This window comes from Pyxicephalus adspersus, chromosome 5 (assembly GCF_032062135.1).
Source record: "Pyxicephalus adspersus chromosome 5, UCB_Pads_2.0, whole genome shotgun sequence".
In the NCBI taxonomy this organism is placed as follows: Eukaryota; Metazoa; Chordata; class Amphibia; order Anura; family Pyxicephalidae; genus Pyxicephalus; species Pyxicephalus adspersus.
In genome coordinates, this window is record NC_092862.1 from 141,427,695 (window position 1) to 141,449,507 (window position 21,813).

At 38.3% G+C, this 21,813-nt stretch overlaps 1 protein-coding gene across 1 annotated transcript in view; it reads right to left on the bottom strand.

Annotated features, from left to right (window-relative positions):
- The window catches only part of DGKB (diacylglycerol kinase beta), a 293,858-nt gene that overhangs the window by 52,920 nt on the left and 219,125 nt on the right, over window positions 1-21,813 (bottom strand). The window lies entirely within an intron of this gene.

The window sequence follows — 21,813 nt, forward strand, 5'->3', positions numbered from 1 at the left end:
GAGGCAACAGCAGAAGTCACACTGATTTGCAGTAAGTTTCATTATTATGTTATTATTATTCGAAATATAGAACTTTTTTGTTTTCAAAATAGATATATTTTTTTTCCCTCACTGTATACCTATGTTTTGAATTTGTAAAAATCATATTTTTTTTTTCCAATAAAGAAGGGTTCGGTGAACACGCATATGAAACTGGTGGGGTTCAGTTGTTCCAACAAGGTTAAGAACCACTGGTGTAGAGGGAGACTATGATACATCTAAGGACTAATGTTTTGAACAATATCTAAGGAAGAGGGGATATGTTTTAAGTTAGCTGAGCTTTAAACGATCCTGGACCCATCTTCTTCACAAAAGGTCATTATTTATTGGTTCATACCAAGTGCACCAAAGAAGAAACAAAAATGGCAAGGTGATAGGGTGTGACCTGGCCTTGCTTATACACAAATGTACATACATCTACATACATGGACATACATTTGTATGGTGAATATTTCAGATATATAAGATATTGCACATGAATACTTTGCATTTTTATGCAATCAGCAGCTGGAGAGAAAATCTACTTGTACACAACTCAAGAATGAAAGCTTACATTTACAAACTGAGTCACAGCTGTAACCTCACTCTCTTCCTTCCCTTCCCCAGCTATTCTGTACAGGGAACAGCAAAATACAGAGAGTCTGAAGGCAAACATTTAATGTGTTCTTTAAGTGGCCACTTTAGTTGAGGCTCTGTAAGAATTTAGCATTTCAGAGTGATAATATTAATATTTGTTTTACATACCTGCTGAGCAACAATACCTTTTGAACCATTGAAAGCTGAAGTGTAGATAATATAAAATTAATTTTATTATTATTGCTGTGTTCATTAATTTATGATTAAATTGATAGAATAGAAGAAACTGACCACACAGGACACCATTAGCCAATGGCAACACTCACCACTGCCCGATTGGCAAGGTAAAGAACTTTTGGGGGCCTATAAGAGTACCCAACGTGTATTGGCTGTATATCCAAGCCATTCATTGTTTGTATACCAACAGTTGTAAGATGTTTGTCTTTGTTTAATTTGAGGAATTGAGCCTAAAGCCTAGAGTCAAGGGACTCAGGAGGACAACAGGAGAAAGGCTAAACATGAGAGGGGGGCTCAGAGAACAGGCAGTGAAGGATCAAGGTAGGATAGAAAAGTAATAGAAGAAAGTGAAAGCCATTCGATGGATTGAAGGGAAAAGAAGGGTGAGGTCATAAAGTCACGAGAGGGTGTGAGGAAGGAAGTGTGGTCAGTTGGAGAAGAAATTTTGGGGTGGTAACTCACCCACCCATTCAGGAGTTGAACAGTTCTCCCGGTGGGTCTTTTGTGCTGGGAAGTATTTGTGGTTTGTAAAAAAGGTTGGTGGTTGGCAGGTCCTCACGAGTGGTATCTGAGCATTGTTTGGACGGTGGGGGACCACCTTAGGTGTGTTGTCTCCAGAATGTTAAGAGGTTGCAGGAGTTTTAACAATGGACATAATATGACAGCTAATTTGCTGTGTGTTCTCTGGCTCTCATCAAAGAGCATATTAATTATGGTATTCCTTTGAAAATACATGTAGAAAGTTTTTTTTCCTAGAAAACCATCATTACCACGAAACACGTAGCACATGTAACCATCTATTGAAGAATTTAAAAAGAAAGTAATTCAATTTGCCTTTATTTATATATGAAAAAAACTGTTGTAACAGCGAGCATATATGACGCCAAGCTATGTTTGAGGAACTATATGTTTTGTTTTACTATGTATTGTTGGAATAATACTAATACATTCATTGTATTTACCAGTAATGTCAAATGTACCAACGTAAAAGTTCCTTTTAGGGAGCTACAGGGTCATCAGTGCTGTTAAATGATAAATAGGGTAACAAATTACCAGCAAATTATCCGGATAGGAACGACACCCATTCTAGCTAGAAGGATCCTGAATGTCGAGCTGTTCATTTCAGTCCCTTACACGTACTTGAAAAGCTTCTTGCATTCTCAGCAAATTAACATTTATGCATTATAATGCAGTGGGATTGTTTTATTAAGTATTTTTTTACTTTTTAAGTGTATATGAGTCTTATTTAAAGAATGGAACTGGAAATTTAAAGTGGCTTTTACTTATTTTTTTGCTATCTTGGTATTGTACTTGTTAGACAGAAAAGTTCAGTTAACAAAGCCGCACACTATGTATCATCACTGGGAAATTGGTGCAAGCTTTTTTTCCCCTCTTTTTCTGTTCTCTGAAGGAGCTGGTTGGCAGTCTGCCATCACAAGGACCAGCTGCAGCCACCATTATTGATCATTTCATCATTTTAAAGGAAGTAGAGCAAGACAGAGGCAACAGGGGAAGATAAATGCTACACGGCTTTTATGGATTAATAATAATCGCTGGCATATAGGAATAATTAACAATTGACACATCGTAATTTCACATACTACCTTATTGAGGTCCTTTTATTTTAGGTTATGTTTTTAGCAAGGTTTTCTCTTTTCTTTTTATTAATGCTTGTAATGAACAAAATGATAAGGAGTCAGGCTTAGATTATTGTAATAGCTCTTTGTGGATCTTAGTATTTCAATTTATCTGTACTGGTAACATTTGAAAAATAACCACTATAGATAGTGAACCTGCCCAGTTAATAGGTTCCCTTTAGTTCCAGTCCCACCAATAATATATACGTACCTTTGTTTTGCTCCATCATGGTTTTATTTGACTGGGGGAAGCTGGAAATAGTTGGCCCCCCTGGGTAACAAGATCACATAATTTTTAGAACTGGTGCTTGCTTGTTGCTGTCACATGGTGCTGGTGGCAGAGTTCCTAGCCCCGTGTATGTTCATGGAATGGGATTAGAGTAATGCCCTTACAGAGTGATCTCACTATGCCCCACCACTGGCCCTCGGCTACAATAGTGACCTACGTACAAGAATGGGCTCATCCAATGGCCTGCAATGCATTCTGGTGTGATTTTAAGTGCCTGACTTGCCTTAAAGCTATGTTGTCATCACTCAAGGAAACAGAGAAAGATATATATTAATGTTTTTATCTCAAATCATCCTGTTTAGGCATTTGGAATTAGAAGGTGGGGGTTTGTAAGTAAGACAGTCCTTCTATTTCCATGGAAGGTCTGCTTTAAAATAAAGGTGTCACTATGCCTTTCTGCATGGCCAATGCATGGGATCCTATAAAGCAAGGGCTTGTATCTGTTGTAGAAAAAGGAAACATGTGATGTGGAATTTAGAGAATATTTAATTTAATAAAAAGGTTTTAATTAGATTTAGATAAAGGGTTTGGGTAAGGTTATCAGTAACTGTATTGCTGCAGATTTGTGGCTCTTTATTTGGGATACAGGCCTGGAGTGTGCTTGAAGGAATGGGTAAGCCAGGCACTTCCATTTCCAGGCAAGAAATTGGGGATGGCTCTGAAGCACCTGGCTGATATTTAAAACGACTAGGTTCTTGAGACTTGGGCGAATTGCAGCCTTAGGCCAAGGGGCTCAGGTGAAAAGGCTGTGTTACCTGTATGCTGGGGGAACACAGGGGGTCTCCCAAAATTAAGGTCTGTGGGATCAATACAGAAAGAGCCAGGAGGCTAAATGTGTGTTTTTTCCTGTCATGCTGCTGTTATACTGACTCCTTGCAAGGGAAAAAGCAAATGCGTTTGAAGCCAATCCCTCACACTTTGTATACAAAAATATGTTCAAAGAAAAGACATTTTTAGGTTTACCTGTTTATTACCACTAACAGACAAACATGGAATCATGTGATTAAAACTCAACAAGCAAACATGGTCAAAAAGATCAGCCAATGCTGGTCCAAACATGAGATTGGAGAAGATGTGAGAGTTTATTGAACTTGCCGTGGAGTGATTGTTGGTGCCAAGCAAGGTGGTTACAACTGTACTACTGTTTCTAGAATTTAAAACAATTTAAACAATTTAAAATACCTTGTTAAAAATAGCTTAGGGAAAAGTTAGGGGGAAATTTCAGGCTTGTTCATGTTCTTAAGACATCTAGAGGGGAAGCACAGAGGTAGGAGGTGGACTTTAAGGTCGTAGGGAACCAATTCTTTAATTACTATATCCACAGCTCACAGTATATTAGTATTGTGGTCAGTGGGAACAATGTCTCTTACATTGCTGACCAGAGGGAAGAATGCGACCCTTACATATAGCCCCAAAAAATGATCGGTGTTAGGTAAACTGACTAGAGCAGCATAAATTGCTCTGGGCTCAGGGAACTTCTGGCAACCTCTGGTGGAACCTCAGGGTTCCAGGAAACCTTGGTTTAGGTGGTGCCTCTCTGCTGTACCTCTTCAGTTTAATATCTAATATCCTAATATTATGTCAATGCCTTGACATCAAATGATATGATCAGTAATAAAAGCCTCCTTCCATGCTGTGTTAAAAAAGAGAAAGTCTCAGCACCTACTAAACGGAAAAAAACAGTAAGGCAGTTCACATTTTAACATTTGGCTAAATGTTCTGCTTGTGCTCTAAAACATGTACTATTTGAATTTATTAAAGAACAGATACACTTTCAAATGGGGCTCTATAAATATCATGAATTTCCTTGTTGGAGTCTTCTAGGTCCATGTGCAGTAAATTTTTTTCACCAGGGAATGCCATATTTCCTTTTTTATAAATAGAGCCCAATTATTTTGTATTACCAACCTCCATTGTTTTAGTCTCCCTTGGCTTCTCTGTTACAAGAGTTCTGTTGGATGTCTAAATACAACCGTGCAGTCCAATAGGCACTTCCCTTTTCTGCAATACTAGTCTGGGTCGGGAAACTTTTGTGGAAGGTGTGGCTAGCACTGAACACTGCGAGAGTCTAAGCAAAAAGGTATATTATTGCAATCCCTAGCAAAAAAAAAAAAAATAATAATAAAAAATATGAGTAAAATCATCAATCAAGGTTTCATGACTACAACAAAAAAAAAAAACATTGTTCGTATGACTTTTGGTTTTACTTTTATAAAACATGCAATTCACAGACTTCATTTTCAGTGTCTTTCTAACTATCCCATTAATGAGCCCAAAATTGAGACATTTCCCAGGCACAGACTATTTCCACTCAGTAGTTCTAAAAATAAAAAGTAAAGTTTTACAGTCATTAAAAGTTTTACATCAATTACAGAAAAGTTCCATATTAGTCACCACGGCTATTGATTTGCAAAAGCTAAAAATAATATTTAGAAATAGTTAAACCTAACGCGTTTTACATTGTAAAATTAGGCACACGCCTGGACGTCTTTAGGAATTAAAAGAAACGTGAAAGTGGAAGATTGGACTGTCTGCGTGTCTTCTATCTACTTCTTAAAATACGTTCTTTGTTATGTACCTATTGATATTTAGTTTCCTGTAGGTAAATTAGCTTCTCTAAATAGCTATAAAATTTTACGACAGAAAACAATAAGAGATAGACGTATGTACATTAGGGAAGAAAAAAATTGTCCTTACTGGATAAATTATAATTTCTATGAAGTCGTTGCACTAAAAATTTGCAAAGAGGTTAATTTGGACACAAAATGTTGTGACAAGGTAATTGCGTTTGATGATGTCTTAATTATGTTTCATTATTATGATTTTTTTTTTATGCTTGGAAAACTAAATTTGTTGTGGAGGGAAAAAAGTTAAACCATAGCTTGAAGGATGCAAATATTAAAGGGATTCTCTACAGAAAGTGAATTTGTTTGGTTGTGGAATTCGTGTGTCCACTTTAATCACCTAAAATCACCTTTCCCATTCCATCCCAAGCTGCTGCCATTTTCTTCTTTCTTTACTTCCTTCTTTTATTGTTTGGCCATCTTGATTGGCCTTCTCCCAGAGTGTGCGTGCCGGAGTTCATTCAGTCCCAGCAAACATAGAAAAAGTCAGTATTCCTGTCAATTTGACCTTTCCCTGGAGTAATCAGGCAGGTAAGATGTATTATCAAAGAAGGGACATAGCCTGTCTCTTTCTGTAATAATTACCCACATGATTAGGCATTTTTCAAAGTGGAACTTTAGCTTTACTTTAATATGATTGAGTATTCATATAGCGTTGGCATAATACATGATGGGCAGCACGGTGGCTCAGGGGTTAGCACTCCGGCCTTTGCAGCTCTAGGTCTCAGGTTCGATCCCCAGCCAGGACATTATCTGCATGGAGTTTGCAGGTTCTTCCCGTGTCTGCGTGGGTTTCCTCCCACATCCCAAAAACATGCAGTGAGGTTAATTGGCTTCTCCCTAACAATTGACTAACTCCGTTAGACTTAATGACATATGACTATGATAGGGACAATAGATTGTGAGCTCCTTTGAGGGACAGTTAGTGACATGATTATGGACTATGCACAGCGCTGCATAATATGATGGTGCTATATAAATACTGTGTAATAATAATAATGATGCTTTGTCCATTGTCATCTCACTCAATGGCTCTCAGAGCAGCTTCCAATCTAATGTTCCTTCTGTAGATATAGTCCAATGTACTTAACATTGTCTAAGGGAAATTTTTTGGGTAGCAGTTACCTACCAGTAAGTTTCCAGAAGGAGTGCCCAGAAGAAACCCATGCAAACACCAAGAGAAAATATGTAGATAATGTCCTCGTTTAGATTCAAACCTTGGACCAAAGCCTTTTTTTAATGATTGTTAGCATAATCTTGTTTTCTGATGAGCCTTGATAATAAAAGCATGGCATATCTCACAACAGACTTCCTGATGGTGACAACACTGGACCATGTGCATGTTGGCAGGACCACTTGTAATATCCACTTTAAAGTGGATCTAAACTCTTTTAAATAAAAAGTCATCAGGAGGCAAAGCTATTACAGCTTTGGGTCCAGGTGTATTTTTGATTTAGCTCAACACTGTATGGCCCATGAGATTTGAAGCATATAGCATCGACTCGTGCTACACATAAAGCCAGCCACCAGGGACATTGTAACTGTGCAAGCATCAGTGTCTATCCAATGGCAAAAAAGGATCGCCACCATCTTGAAGGTGGCGCCTTTGATTGCTTCCTCTGATGTTTCAGGTCTGTTGAACACAGGTAAGTATGTACCATATTCAGCAACTATGCTGTGGATATTTGCTGATTATGGCAGAAGCTTGCTGCCCACCAACAAGTTCAGCTTCTCTTTAAGGAAGGGATTTGTGACAGTTTAACAATGCAGGATAAAGAATGGCACACATACATATATCTGGAGAAGACAAGTCTTTTTTTTTTTTATTTCTGGAAGGCCTGTAGACAAGCGCTGCCAACCCGGTGGTCTGCAAGAAAATGTTGGTGGCCTGGGGCCGCGGACCATGTCTCTGGTACGAATTGCAGGCTCAGGGAAGTGGGTGAAGTCCAGAGACACAGGCTCTGATCTGCGATGGGAGAGTTGGCGAATTTCGGCATCATGACGTCACTATGGGGGAAGTTTCTTCCCCTTTGAGTGACATCCTGAACCCCACACATGCAAGTTCCTGAGCCAGTAATTTTAGTGGTCCATGGGTCCGAAAAGGTTTGCGAATACTGCTGTAGACAATATCATCAGGATGTATTATGAAACTAGATGTCTGTTAGTGCTTTCATTTTTTTTTTTATGGACTGAAACTCAAGTAAGTCCAGCATTGAACAAGGCCAACATCCAACATGGAACAAATAAAGAACAAATAAAGTTGCACTTTTAAGTTTGTTTGATCATGCAGTTCACAACCGGGGTCCCTTTTGCAGTAATGTGTCTTACCTGCCTGATTGCTCTGGGTTTCTAGCAAAAAGCTGAGCTGAGAAGGATAAGAAGCAAGATGATGGTTCCCGTTGCTACAACACAGATAGGTGCGTCACCCTGGGTTTAGTTCTGCTTTAATGCCAGAGTATATTTCCCAGCATCTCTGCAATAAATCTGAAACTACAAGAATGGGCACCATTTGTAGGCACAGGAAGTAAGAATCAAAAAGGAGGAGTCAACACCCAACAGCCCAATGGGTTAAAAATGGATGAAAAACGTTACACAATTCATTTTTTAAGGAATTAAACCTTAAAAAAATGAATTGTGTAACGTTTTTAATTCCAGAGGTAACACGTTCAATTTAAAATAATCAGTATGAATGGATTACAAAATTTGTTTGATTTTGGGTTTAGTTGGGTTTAAAGTTGGCCAAGGAAAAGAAGGCTAGTGGCCTACAGAGCTGTAAAAAATGGACATGCATCCTATTGTAGTGCAAAATTAAACAGGATAAGGAGTGTTCATTGCTGCACACTGGTGTGCATTTTACTCATCTGAGACACCAGGCATATAAAACCTATAAAGTAATGCAATTCTCTATACTAAGCCACAATGGGTCTGATTTCTCAAAGCTCTCCAAGACAGAAGAATATAGACTATCATGGGTGAACTTCGGTGATCTAGCAAACCTGGAATGGATATGGTCCAGGATTGAAAACATTTGCCAAATTATAGCAAATTTCAGGTTTTCTTGTACCCCCAGGATCACCCATGATAATCCATCTTCTCCAGTCTTGAAGAGCTTTAACAAATCAGGCTCAGTGTATCTGTGCATACAAGTCAGGTCACACAAGGCTAAATTCTGCAAGCTTTAACACTGCTTTTCATAAATTATTCTCATCCGTGTGAATGTCACTTTCAGCTCTCATTTCTAAAAATAAATGTTATTATGGCAATATAACAATTTTTATAGCAAGGAATAACCTAAACTGTGATTTTTTCATTTTCAATTACTGTGAAAATTGTGAGGCTTCTGTGATATTTTGCCATTTTGAGTCAATAAAAAGGTAAAATTAAGTAATGTTGAAAAGAATGTCCATGTATTACCCCAATTTACCCCCAAACCTTTCTCTTATCCTAGATATCATATCTCAGTATTTCTCTACCTTGTGTGAAAAAGCTTTGAAATCAGACCAACTGAACAATCAGCCATGCAGAAAAAAATGGTAAGGATCTGGATTTGGTACCTTACAAGAATCCCAAACTGTTTTAAATTTGAAATATAAAACACAGCGGTGAGCCTTGACACTGGGGAAAAGAAAATCATTGGATTATATCAGGTGAAGGACAACGCAATGTCAGTATTAGAGATGAGCAGCTATCTTGAATCATTTTGATGATGTGACGAGCGGCCACACAAAGGCTTTTATACCTTTTCAGGAAAGCAATAAAAAACAAAGTCCAGATGGTAAAAATACACTTGGCCGTGTGTCAGGTTTTTCCTAATCTTTCATCTATTCTCACTCAGGTTTAGTGAAGTGTTCTTAAAGGGACCTTGAAATGGCTTTAGATTATTTTTTTAAGTTGTTTTTGTTTTAAGTTTGTATTTTTTTATATATACTTGTTTTTATATTTGTTTTGAAAATTAATGGTTAATACATGACAAAGGATTCCTGGAGCACATTGAGTTAACTAAAGAGACAGCCAAACTGATGGAGATTGGTATGAGCCTGATTTATTAAAGCTTTCCAAGACCGGTGAGGATAGACTATCATGGGGGAACCTGGATGATTCAGATATATTGGGATGAATCTAGTCTAAGAAGAAATCTATTCCAGGTTCATCCAAGCTCACCCATAATAACCTATATTCCCCATTCTTGGAGCTGTGCTGCAGCTGATGAGCAGAATAGTTCCTGATCAATCCCATGCTGCCATTGGCTGCTGGGACATTATAGATTCTCTGCTCTCAGATTCAAGTGCCTGTTGTAGCATTTAGCTGGGCTAATCTGTGCTGGAGAATTTCTAGTGCTTTTTACTGTTGCTGACCATTGCGTGTTCCTGACCCATCGTTTTTACACAGCCTGGACTGACCGTTTGCCTGTGATCCCCACTATTCTTGTGCCTTTTCCCTCTATACCTCATCTGGTGGGATGAGCTCCCATGTATCCCATCTAATCTGTGGGCCCCTGGTTGTCTGCCAGCCCATCCCCAGATTCCAGCCCTTGCGCAACCATGTGCTGGGAGACTTAACCAGTCTCTGGAGGCTAGCGGGGGCTTGCTAAAGGTGAGGAGTACAGTGTTAAATTGGGAGACTGGTGCTGACCAGGGCCTTACAATCAGTTTTTGTTTTCGGTATTGCCTTCATGACAAAATGTTATTACTCTAGTTGTCACCCAGTGGACAGGGTAATCTTAGTTAGAAATGCCATTGTAAATGACGTTGGAAATTCTGCAAACGTCTGCAAACTCCAATGGTCAATCAAACATTTGACAGACATTTATCCTCCTGAATAATAACTTTCTAAGCAATAGCAGATTCTTGTGAGATCACTTCTGTCTTCCTGCATTATCCAAAAAATGATTTCAGGCCATGTGGAATTAAAAAATAGTTGACGAGAACTAAACACAAGGAGTAGAACCCTTCTGTTTGCCTAGGAAACAAAAAATTTCCATCAAAATAAATAATTCATGTTTAGATGGGTTGAAATCTAGTCGTTTAGAAGGTGCCAACAGATGGTTTTACATTTATAGAAAGCACACGCTGACTTGAGAGAGAAATTAAAATGCATAAAGTATATTAGGAGTTCTAAAGCACCAATATGGTTATGATGTGAGTCTTGATTCTCCCAGGTGAATAATTTCCAGTCTCTTTTTTTATTCCCTTAGCAAAACAACAATAAACGGTGTTGGTGATGTCATAGTAATGGGATACATCAGAAGATGGCTGGGACCCCATGGTGGTAAGATATAGCTGGTATTAAAAGTAAGGTCTTCTGTGCTTTACAATGATATTGATATTATTGTTATCACTTGTAGCCATTTGGTCATGTATTTTGTAGACATGAGAGTTATCTTTGGGTTCTCATGTGTTCTCCAACAACAACAACCACACACAACAAGTGCACTTGTATACAAAAAGATAAAGGTGGGGCATTTTAGAAAATATCTAATGTCCAGGGATTTCAAAATTGGGTTCCATAAATTTTGGAAAATGTGGGATACCAGGTAAATTCAGTAAACCATTTACCATACCATACCGTACCGAAACCATACCATTCTTAATCAAGCAAAGACAGAAGACATTTCAGGACCTGCTATGAAATTTGCTTCAATGTTAATAGAACCTAAGTGCATCACAGTGCTCATGAAAAACTAATGACATTTTCACCCCAAACATATTAGTTTGTTTTGCTTTTGTTTTTGCTTTATCTATGTGTTTCACACTGCTTCCTCAGGATATGGAGGTTCAGGAATGTTGGCTGCAGGTCAGTGGTGTTAATTATGCATGGAAATCTTGGAGTTCAGACCCAAAAAGGATAAAATTGAGGAAGACAGAATAAGGCGGAGCACATGGGCACCCCAAGGGTGCCACTGGACTCCATGGACATAAGTAGTTGTAATGAAAACTGAATGTGTACTGTACTGTGTGTATAAGGGCTGTTTGACAAATGGTGAGCCTAACATAAAAATAATAAAAATATTTGTAAAAATTTATAAAATATAAAGCCTTGGATGAAATTTGACCAAAAAGTATAAGTATATGTATTAAATATTTTTTTAAAAAACAAATTTAAAAATTTGCGTTCTGTTTCATAAGGACCATGGGCCAACACACAAGTCAGCTGTTGCAATGGCTACAATTCATGAATGCAGCTTTGGATTGTTAGAACACCCACCTTATTCACCAGATATGGCCCCATTGGAGTATTATGTATTTGGAATTTTAAAGAAATACGTAAAAGGGAAGAAATTTAACTCTGATGATGTTGTCATCAAGGAAGGCTGTTGAGGACTTCCTTGAGGGCCAAGATGTTGAGTTCTATAAAAAGGGTATAAAGGCCTTAAAAGAAAGATCTGAAAGGTGCATTCTGCTTCATAGAGATTAAATTGAAAATGTATAGAAAATAAAGTTCCTAGCTTTTGTCTCAATGGTTGAGGCTCATTACTTGTCAAACAGCCCTTGTATATGCAGAAACAGAAAAAAATACACCCACAAATCATATGCAGCCAATCTCAGCATACAATAATCTACTGTGACGTTCACATGGACCTCAACTGTGCCCTTAGGGAGGGCAGAAAAATCAGAAGTTTCAAAAATAGGTATATAAATTAAAAATTCTAACTACTGATTTTCTGTTTGTTTTAGATAAATTAGGAAGTGTTAGAACCGCTGTAAAACTCTTATTGCTTTAAAGATCTTCCAAAGAAAAAGCAAGAGAAGAAAAAAGGACGAAACAGAACCCAATATAGTGTAATATTGCAGATACTACTTATATTTGGAGAGGTAAATAAACCTGAAACATGATGAAATATTAAGATATATGTAAGATTTTAAAGTGGAACTTTCACTCTACACTCCTAGTCCAGTCTGAACTTTGCCCTTTCATTCCAGTGCAGGATGGACTCCGGGTGCTGCCATCTTTTTCTGGATTCTTCTTCTTACTTCACCCAATGTTTCACTGTGCATGCATGAGGCTGACGCTTTTTTTCACATTAGAGGAAAGCCCCTTCTGCTCATGCCTCGATCCTCCCAGCGTAATGTATTAAATTCGGATTTTCCATTCAGTCTTAACAGTCGAGGCAGTAAAGACAGACACGGAGGGGTCTTCCCTTCAAATGTGAAAAAAATATTTAAACAAAATAAAACACATTTGAATTAGGATAATCCACCCTTTTATAGAAAGTAAAGAATATGATGATAGGTCCGCTTCAATCTACATATTGCATTAATCAAAAGGTTAAAAACAAATAGGCAATGGCAGCAGCTCCACTGCTATGATCACAGGTTGACTTTAAGACCAAAATCCACGCTCTTTTAACTTAAAAACAAAACACTTTGAAGAGCTGTTATAAGCCGTATCATTTTAGGATTTTAATTGATCAAGTTGCCAAAAAATCGGATGTTTTGAAAATGTTTTCATAATGACCTTTAAAAAATCACCCTTGCAAAACATCAAGAGCCCTTGTACACGTAATGAACTTTAAGGGGACAAGAGAAAATTAAAAAAAAAAAATAGAAAAGAAAAAAAGGCAACAAAGAAAAGTTGAATCTTAGTTTCAATGTTGCCATAAATTGACTAATTGGAAAGTATCCATAAAGTTACAATGTTAGAATTGCCATTTTATCATCATGCAGGTTGTCTCTATTCGACACTGAACCCATCTTAAACAAATATATCTATTTTTTTATACTATTTATAATTTAACTTCCGATTAAATGATGCATTAAATAATGCTGAGAACAGCTGCTGGAAAAGCTATTTTTGTTGCGCTCCTGACAGCACAGTCACAGAAAATGAATATATTGATACATAGAGGAGACATATTTAGCCGTGCCCCTTCAAATGAAACAAAACCTGAAAATTTCTCATCTGTGACCCCCTAACCGATAGAAGAGACCCTGCCTGTTAACTAAATAACTACTGTCATTTACCTGCCGTCTCCTGCTGGGCTCATTACTCTTCCAAAAGCAGTGAGTGGAAGGATTATAAATGTTAGCCTGCAATTCCGAAGTATTATGAATCCATGTTAAATAAACTGACATGTTACCTTGTTAGGGGGAACAGCAATGCTCGGTTATTTTTTCTTTATTTTACAAGTTCTATGCTAAAAATTTTATTTGTATTTACAATTTTGTCTGGGACATTTACAAGGCCAACAACAAAAAGTTCAGGTAAGTAAACAGTTGCTTGGAAAATATTAAATGTATTTTAAAAGCACATTAAGTACATGAATTTTCCGTAGTATCAGCGTCGTGTTTAATAATGTAATTCCCACATTCCCTCAACCATTTCCTAGTGGGAGATAATTACTGTCATTGAAACACATGGATTACTACGAGGGAATGTTTTAGGCAAGGTCTGGTTCCTTATTTTATCAATAGAGCCCTAGGAGTGGGAGAGGTGGCACTAAGGGTCAATCAGGTGTACCGGACATGGCAAAGAATCTCCTTATTGGAGGAGAAAGCAGAAGAGCTCATTAGTCTGCCAGATTGGTTATGGTTGTGTGGGCTACCTTAGAGTGGTAGTTAAGGAAAAGGCGCTGGTAGTAGGGTTATCATTCTTGAGCCAGTGGCAGTTTGCAGCAGAGAACATGAGTGATGATGGGTGCACTCCAGATGGCGTGATGCGGTGAGCCGTCCCTCAGAGGGCTTGCAACCTGGAGGGAAGGTCTTAATTGGTGTTGTAGTGTAATGGGAGGTGTTTAATTTGAATATGGTAAAATGGGTGGAACTTATGTGGTTATGGTGATTGGTGTTCATGGTTAATGTCATTGCGGTTAATTTAATAAAATTCTTTATGATGTGAATTAATGAAAGACGTTGGCACTAGAGGTTAAAATCGCGAAAACGGTTCACCGAAATTTCACGGAACCATCGGAAGTTCGAGGAGAATTTTGCGAGCCTGCCAGAGGCTAGTGCTTACACAATAATTCTTCCCCCGGACCAAGTGTTGCCTTGTAGGGTGAAGCTTATTAAATTATATGTTCCTCCATATCTGGAAGTATGTTGTGGGGGTATAATAATATAATCTGTAAAACTGTAATCTAGACAAACAACTGAAAATTCAGAACAAATACATATACAAATGCTCTGCCAAAAATCCTTCTCTAGCTAGAACAAAGACCTTCAGCTGCAGTTACTTGCTAGTTACAGATCTTGTCCCTCCCCCAGAATCTGACTGGAGTGTGAAATGAGAAGCAGCGGACTGATGAGCTCATATCTCTATCACTCTGCTTTCTACACCTTTTAGTGCGTTTTTTGTGTGTGTTGCTTTTCCCTATATCAGTTTGTGTTTTGCTGAACTAGGAGTTGTAAAAAGTTGACTTCAACTAAAGTCAACTGCAAGTAGTTTGTATGTTTTCCCTGCATCTGTGTGGGTTTCCTCTGGGTACTCAGGTATCCTCCCTTATCCCAAAAAACATGCAGTTAGGTTAATCAGCTTTCCCGCAAAACTTGTCTTTAGGCTACGGTAATGTAATATCAGTAGGTAGGGACGTTAGGTTGTGAGCCCCTTTGAAGGACAGCTAGTGATGCAACATACATTTATGGTACTAATTGCATGCAGCATTGCATTAATTTGTGTCTTTAATGTCTGAGATATGCTCAGCTTCAAGTGAACCTTTTTGCATTACAGGTTCACTTTATCAACAGCTAACCAGAGGAGATGAGCAAAGCGATTCACTCACCTTTGCTCACCAACCTCCGAACCCAAGTGAACGAACTGTTTCCAATATTAAAACTGGTCCAAATCCATTATCTCAAAGGGAAAGAGAAAATAAATTTCTCCTAAATGGTTACCGGTAATTGGACAGCAAATAGACAGCAACGGTACATTTCATCATCAAACCACAATTTACAAACGGAGGGCACCAGAGTCTCAAAACATCACAAGTGTACAACATGACTAATTTATCAAGTGCTAAAAGCAGCCAAGCCAAGGATCCTGGGCAGACAATGGAAGTTGTCGACGGAAGAGAGAGACTCTTGACATTTAAAGAAACAACGCTTAAGTGAAGTAATCATCGAAATTACGGAGTGCGGCATGCATAAGTACAGTGGCGCTACATCGATAGATAAATGCATTTAAATATAGTGTATTATTTACATCCTGGACATGATAGGCTGGAGGGAAAAAGTCAAGAAGAGCGGCAAAGGAACCGAAACAAAAATATCAAGCTTGGCTTGGTGTGCAAAGCAGGACCTCATGAATGCCAGAAGCCATTCCTAAAATTTTAGGTGGAAAAATAAAAATGTAAATTGCAAAATAAAAGTATAATGCGCCATATAATGGAGAATCACTTACACGTTCTGTAATATTGCAGGAGATGAAAATGTTTCCTGAGATGGTTAGCATAAAAATTAATAGGTAGCACATTTAAAATTGCATGAAAGAAATTCTGCTAACTATACATTTGGGAAAAAAATATTTTAGGGCATGAAAACCATGAAAAAATGGTCAGAGTCCAGGAACATTTGTGCCATTTTTTGCAACTGTACCACCCATTTCCCCATTTGCCCCATCATACCTGTCTTGTGTGGCAGAAAAATATTTTGGTCAGTGATAAGCCATCCTTTAGCCTTTTCATCTCCTCCTCCACTCTGAACATGTTTGCTATATGCACATGTGCCATGCAGCTGATTTTGATTGGCTCATAGTACCGGGTGCTCCTTTTTTATAGCCCAAAGCTAGGCCGCTGCCATACAGTAGAATCATTGGGTTTAAATGGATGTAACCGTTGCTAAAAGTATGACACCAGGGCAGTGGATAGAAAGTTTTCTTGGCTCTCAGGTGGTGTGTCCATGAAAGCCTGGCCCTATAGGAACTGGAATTAGTAATATGGGGCCTCACTCTAAACTCCAATTGGTAGAGCTGTGGATGGTATGACCAGAGTAGAGAAAGTAGAGTAGCACTTTAGGGCCATTTATGAGACTTATGCAAGCCTAACCCACCCACCAAAACCAATATTCCTCCAAAATGTAGGCAAAATGTCCTAAATGTTATTTGCCATCTAACATATCAATAATACCTTTGCACTTAATTTCTTTTTCTTCCCAACGCTGAACATGTGACCCACTAAAGTAAGCTACCTCCAGTGTTACTGAAACATGGCTTGGTTTGGTTCAAGCAACATTCAACCTGTCAGAGGCTGCAACTTGGTTATCAAGGATAAGAACATTTGTGAGCCTGTAAAGTACATAGTGGGAAGATAAAGGAAGAAAGTGAACTTTTAGATCATGCATTGTTTGCTGGGGGTTCTGTGAGCAATTTTTGACTCTCAGGTCAGTTTAACTGACACCAATGATCTTTTTTGCTATCTGTAAGGGTGACATTCTTTCCACTGATCACCACACTAATGCACTGAGAGCTGTGGATATAGAATTATAGAAGGGGTTCCTTGAAGACCTAAAAGTTATTACAAGGGGTCCCAAAATTTAAAAAGTTAGAGGAACACATGGCAAGAAGGTTTGCTGGTAGAAACAAGGTAACTGCTAAAATCCGCACATACAGTGCACACACTACAGGATGACTTTAGAGGTATTTTGAAGTTCATGGACCTACTCAATATGACAGGTGGTTATCGCTAATCGCTATAAACATATATATACATATATATATGCATATATGTGTGTATAGTGTATATATATGTATATATACATATATATATATATATATATATATATATATATATATATATATTGATTTAAGCAGAGTGGTGGATGGAACCCTGCAAAAACAGATTGTGAAGGACTGTTATCCAGATCACCTACAGTGAACATTTGAAAATTCGCTCATCCCCTGCCGCCAATCATATATACATCCGTGGCACCAAACTGTGTGTGTTCATTTCAATATTATGCAATGTTCGCACATGGAGGTTGTTGCATAAATCACACTTTACACAAGTCCACAAGAAATAACTTCTCCCAAAGCTAATATGAAATCCTGCAACTTCAAACCACTCAGTACCAAGTCCCATGCGCTGTCATACCCGCTATGTCCCCGGCTACAGTATGCTTGATGACACACAACTCTTCTGTCTTCAATCCAGATGTCATCCATTGACGAGAACATTTCATCTGCAGGTGCATTAGTGTCTTTAAATGCCAAAACAAATTCTGCAGAGAACACGCCATTACAGGGGGTAATGCTATTTTCATCTCTTAAAGTAAGTGTCTCAATTGTTGTCACAAAGGTGACAACAGCGTTTAAGTCAATGACAATTTTCTTAAAACTGAAGCAATTTCCAAAAAGTCATCTTTTGGCCTGTCCATATATATATATATATATATATATATATATATATATATATATAAATCTTACATAACTATGTTTTCCTTTTTTTCTTGTGCAGATCTGTTTCTCTGTCTCATTTAAACTGGGAATCCAGCCAAATCCTTTTTTATGGTTTTGTATTGAGTGGAAATATTGAGAACCTTTAATTTTCTTATATAGCTATCACCACCACCTGCACATCTACATCATGTGGTGGACAATCACAAAGGCCTTTTCTTGTAAACAAACTCCAGGTAGGGCCTCCTTTTAGCTTTTGAAGCATGAATAATGCTTCAAATGAAGTTGTTTAAGGCCCCCCACCATCATTGCTCCCCATTACCAACTGAATCACCTTGATCAGGGCCTAATGTGTAATAAATAATGAAACACCAAAAAGTTTGTTAGTATATTCAAAATGAATTACCTTTTTGTTTTTGGCTTCAGATTTTTGTCAAATTTTAACCAAACATCAACCCCGTATACCTTGGCCCATAGAAAATAAATCCTAGTAAAACTGGCTATACCAGGTTTTTTGTACATTGTTCCTGTCATTGTCTGCCAGCTGGAATTTTCAAGTCATACACTACACCTATCATTGACAAGTATAGCATATGTTGTTAGGGTCATATACCATATCTGTCCATAACATGTATAGCGTATAGCTCAGTTTGCAGGATGTCAATGGCCACGGGCTGGATTGGCTGGAGTCATACACTATACCTGTCATTGGTTTACCCCTATGAATGCACTGTGCACCCGTGTATTTTTCCCCTGTTGTCTTTAATAGAATTCTAGTTCAGGTATTGGATTGACTGAAGCAGTGTTTCCCAACCAGAATTCCTCCAGGGAATACTGGGGGTTCCTTGAGCAATGAGCAACGTGTGGCTCCCAGGTCAGTTGACACCAATAATCTTTTTGGCTGTAAGGGTGACATTCTTCCCAATGGCCCGCAATGTAAAAGGAATTCTTCCCACTGACCACCACACTAATATACTGTGATCTGTGGATATAATAATTGAAGAAGGAGTTCCCTGAAGACACCATGGTAAAAAGATTAAGACATACTGAACTAGAACACTGGAGTCAATTCAGGGGAGCTGCCAGTGAACGAACCAGAGTCAAATTCAATATAGTCCTTGTTCTCGAAGTTGGGAACTAGTTCATTTTAGGAGTTTATCTAAAGAGGAGGCAATATGTGAAACCCTTGAAATGCGTTGGCAACCAATTACAGATAAAGAACATTTGACTCATATTAGATCATTCTTCTTCTGGCAGATTGGAACCTTCAATGTTGAAAGATGGCGATCACCAGGAAATCAACTTAATCTCACTATATGATTTTTGGTTAGCGTTTGCTACTTTCAAAGCAGGGAATGCTCTAGGCTAATCGGTTATTCAGGTCTTGTAAGGATCCAGATGTGAAACCACACGGTTGGCAGCACCCGAGTGCCCCAAAAAGCACCCAGAAATGGCAAACTGCACTGTGGGTAACCAGATTTGCCTGCACTTATGGCTGTGGCACCAATCTTCAAACAAAAACAGCACAGCCAAAAGTAACATATAAATTCAGGAATTTCATGATCTGCTCTGGCCCTGTGTATAAATGCTTCCCAACCCTTTTCAAATCACTTGAATAGGAATGGTTGTGACCACAATTGAGCCCGCAGCTCAAAACAAGTCTGAAATGACCCTGGGAGTGACAACAGTGGATATTATAGTGGATATCTCTGCATATTGTGTTTTGAAACTAACACTTAAAATCTTAGAAGACAAAAGCCAGTGCAGAAAATTGTCATTCTATAACAGCAAAGACCTTCAGGTATTAATAGGCAAACAGGAAAATCAACAAGTATTACTTTATCAATAGCTGAAGATTGTTTAAAAAAATAGAAAAAACTTTTAAAATTGCATAAAAATGTTACATTTTTAGTGAAATGTAATGATCGGATCTTCATCTTTTTTAAAATGTCCATTTTCAGTTACATTTCGATCACCCCAGATATTTAAAGAGGCAGTGAAGGCACCGGCCCAAAATAGAAGGTTTGGCAGAGCCTCAGACTGATCCCTTTTCCAAAACGCAATCAGACATTACATTCTATCCCCCTTGTCAATGGATATGCCGTTCACATCTCCAGTCTCTAAGTGTCATTGTGCACAGAATGGGTTCTTACAGTCTCTAATCAGGGAATTTTCTGTTAAACAATGAAGAGATAATTCCCTGTTGACCCAAGGACCTCAACGAAGCACATAAATACCCCAATTTTAAAATAAAGAATAGTTCCTCAGAATTGCTATTGATAAGGCATTATTATATCACAAATCAAAAAGTCTTTAAAATATTAAAATTAAATAACTATAAAAAGTTTTTTTATTGTCGCAAATTGCTATATTTAATGAAACGCTGCTAAGCAGGCTGTGCGCAAAACAATTTTAAAGTAGGTAATCTGGTGCTTACTGTGAATTTTAAACCGATCCTAGATCAAAAACTGAACCCTATCCTTTCTTCAATCCCCCTCTAAGCAAACACCTGCATGACTATATAGTTCTTTAGGAATCAGTGCTGTAATTTGAGCGGCCAAAAGGCTGGCATTTTGCAGGTGGCACACTTGTTCCTGCTTGGAGTCTGTACCTGCCTTAAAATACATGGTCATGGCACCCTCCAGTTCCAACACCTCTCGTTACCTATGTTTACAAGGGGTATGGTCATTATGTTGGCATCCATGTAAATACTTGTGAGATGTGTACACCTGGATTAGGTGTCCAATAATGGGGTCCTGTAAAGATCCAGATGAGGAGGCCCCATTAGTGCAAGGGAACAGTGGAGAAATGGAGCAACTGCAGCTCTGTATTAGCAATCCCCTGCACCCATAAATGATAATGTCAAGGCACCAGAATGAAAAATTTAGATCAGTATATCCTGCTTTTCAAGATAGTTAAGGAAATGGAAGGATGAGTTAGACCTACAAAAATTGCAACCCTCATACCTGCCCCATACATTAATACTTTATACATCAGCCAGGGGCTGACCCATCAAATGGAGAGGAGGATCAACTTTGTAGGAACAGTACTTAGCACCAGAGCTGTAAAGGAAAAAATCTGGGGTTCCAAGGTATAAATTGAGCAACATTCTCTATCACATATCCCCCAGAGAAATGAGCATTAGAGATTTGGGGTCACCAGCATATAACTTTGTGTAGGCATATGGGAGTTTAGCACCACAGTCATCCAACATGACTGCACAACAAACGTAATAAAATGTGAAAATACACATTATACCATCCCCCAAAAAGACGAAATACAAGAACTTCTTTAGCAATAATTTAATTGTTTTCTGCAGGAGAATGCTGGTTCCCTGAACATGCTAATTGCTTGCAGTTCTGCTGACCTCTTTATTGGCATTTTTGTTCCAAGGTCAGTAACTCTAAATATTAAAGGAGGATGGCAAGCAGAGATTATCCAGCACGTCAATGAACCACTATGCAATGATTGCTTAAAGATTCATGTCACAAAGCAAGAGCAACCATCAACATTCACACCTTTCTCGAGGTGACAGACTTGGGTTCATCTCAGTACTACAGCCCAGCCAAGTTTGCCATGGATAAATGTAGAGTAGATTTTTTGTATATAGAACAATAATCATGACAACCAGTCAAGGAGAATGAAGGAGAGGTCAACAATAGCAGCTCTTTCATTGGGACTGAGCGGCATTCTTCCATGGCCATTCCACACCTCGCCAACTGCAAGATTCATACGAAGACAACAATATGGTGTCCATGGGTTAAGTGCCATAATTGGGAGACTTTTTTTAAAGATGCTTTGATGCATTTCAGGCTGCTGGGGTTATTCATGAGTCTCCTGGTGTTAGCACATTACCCATGGTCTCCAACATATAATGGCTGCTTCAATGATAGTTTTGTGAGTGCTCACAAAATGTGTTTCCTTGAAGGAGACATATTTAGTAAGATTCAGGGTTCAGCAATTACTTTCATGCTAAGACTACATGGGAATACAATCTCGGGGTTACTGAAAAATTTTCCCAGTTGTTGTTAGTGGTCTTTTTACTAAATCCTGACATCTGGTTATCCTTGATTGCATGGCCCTACATCTG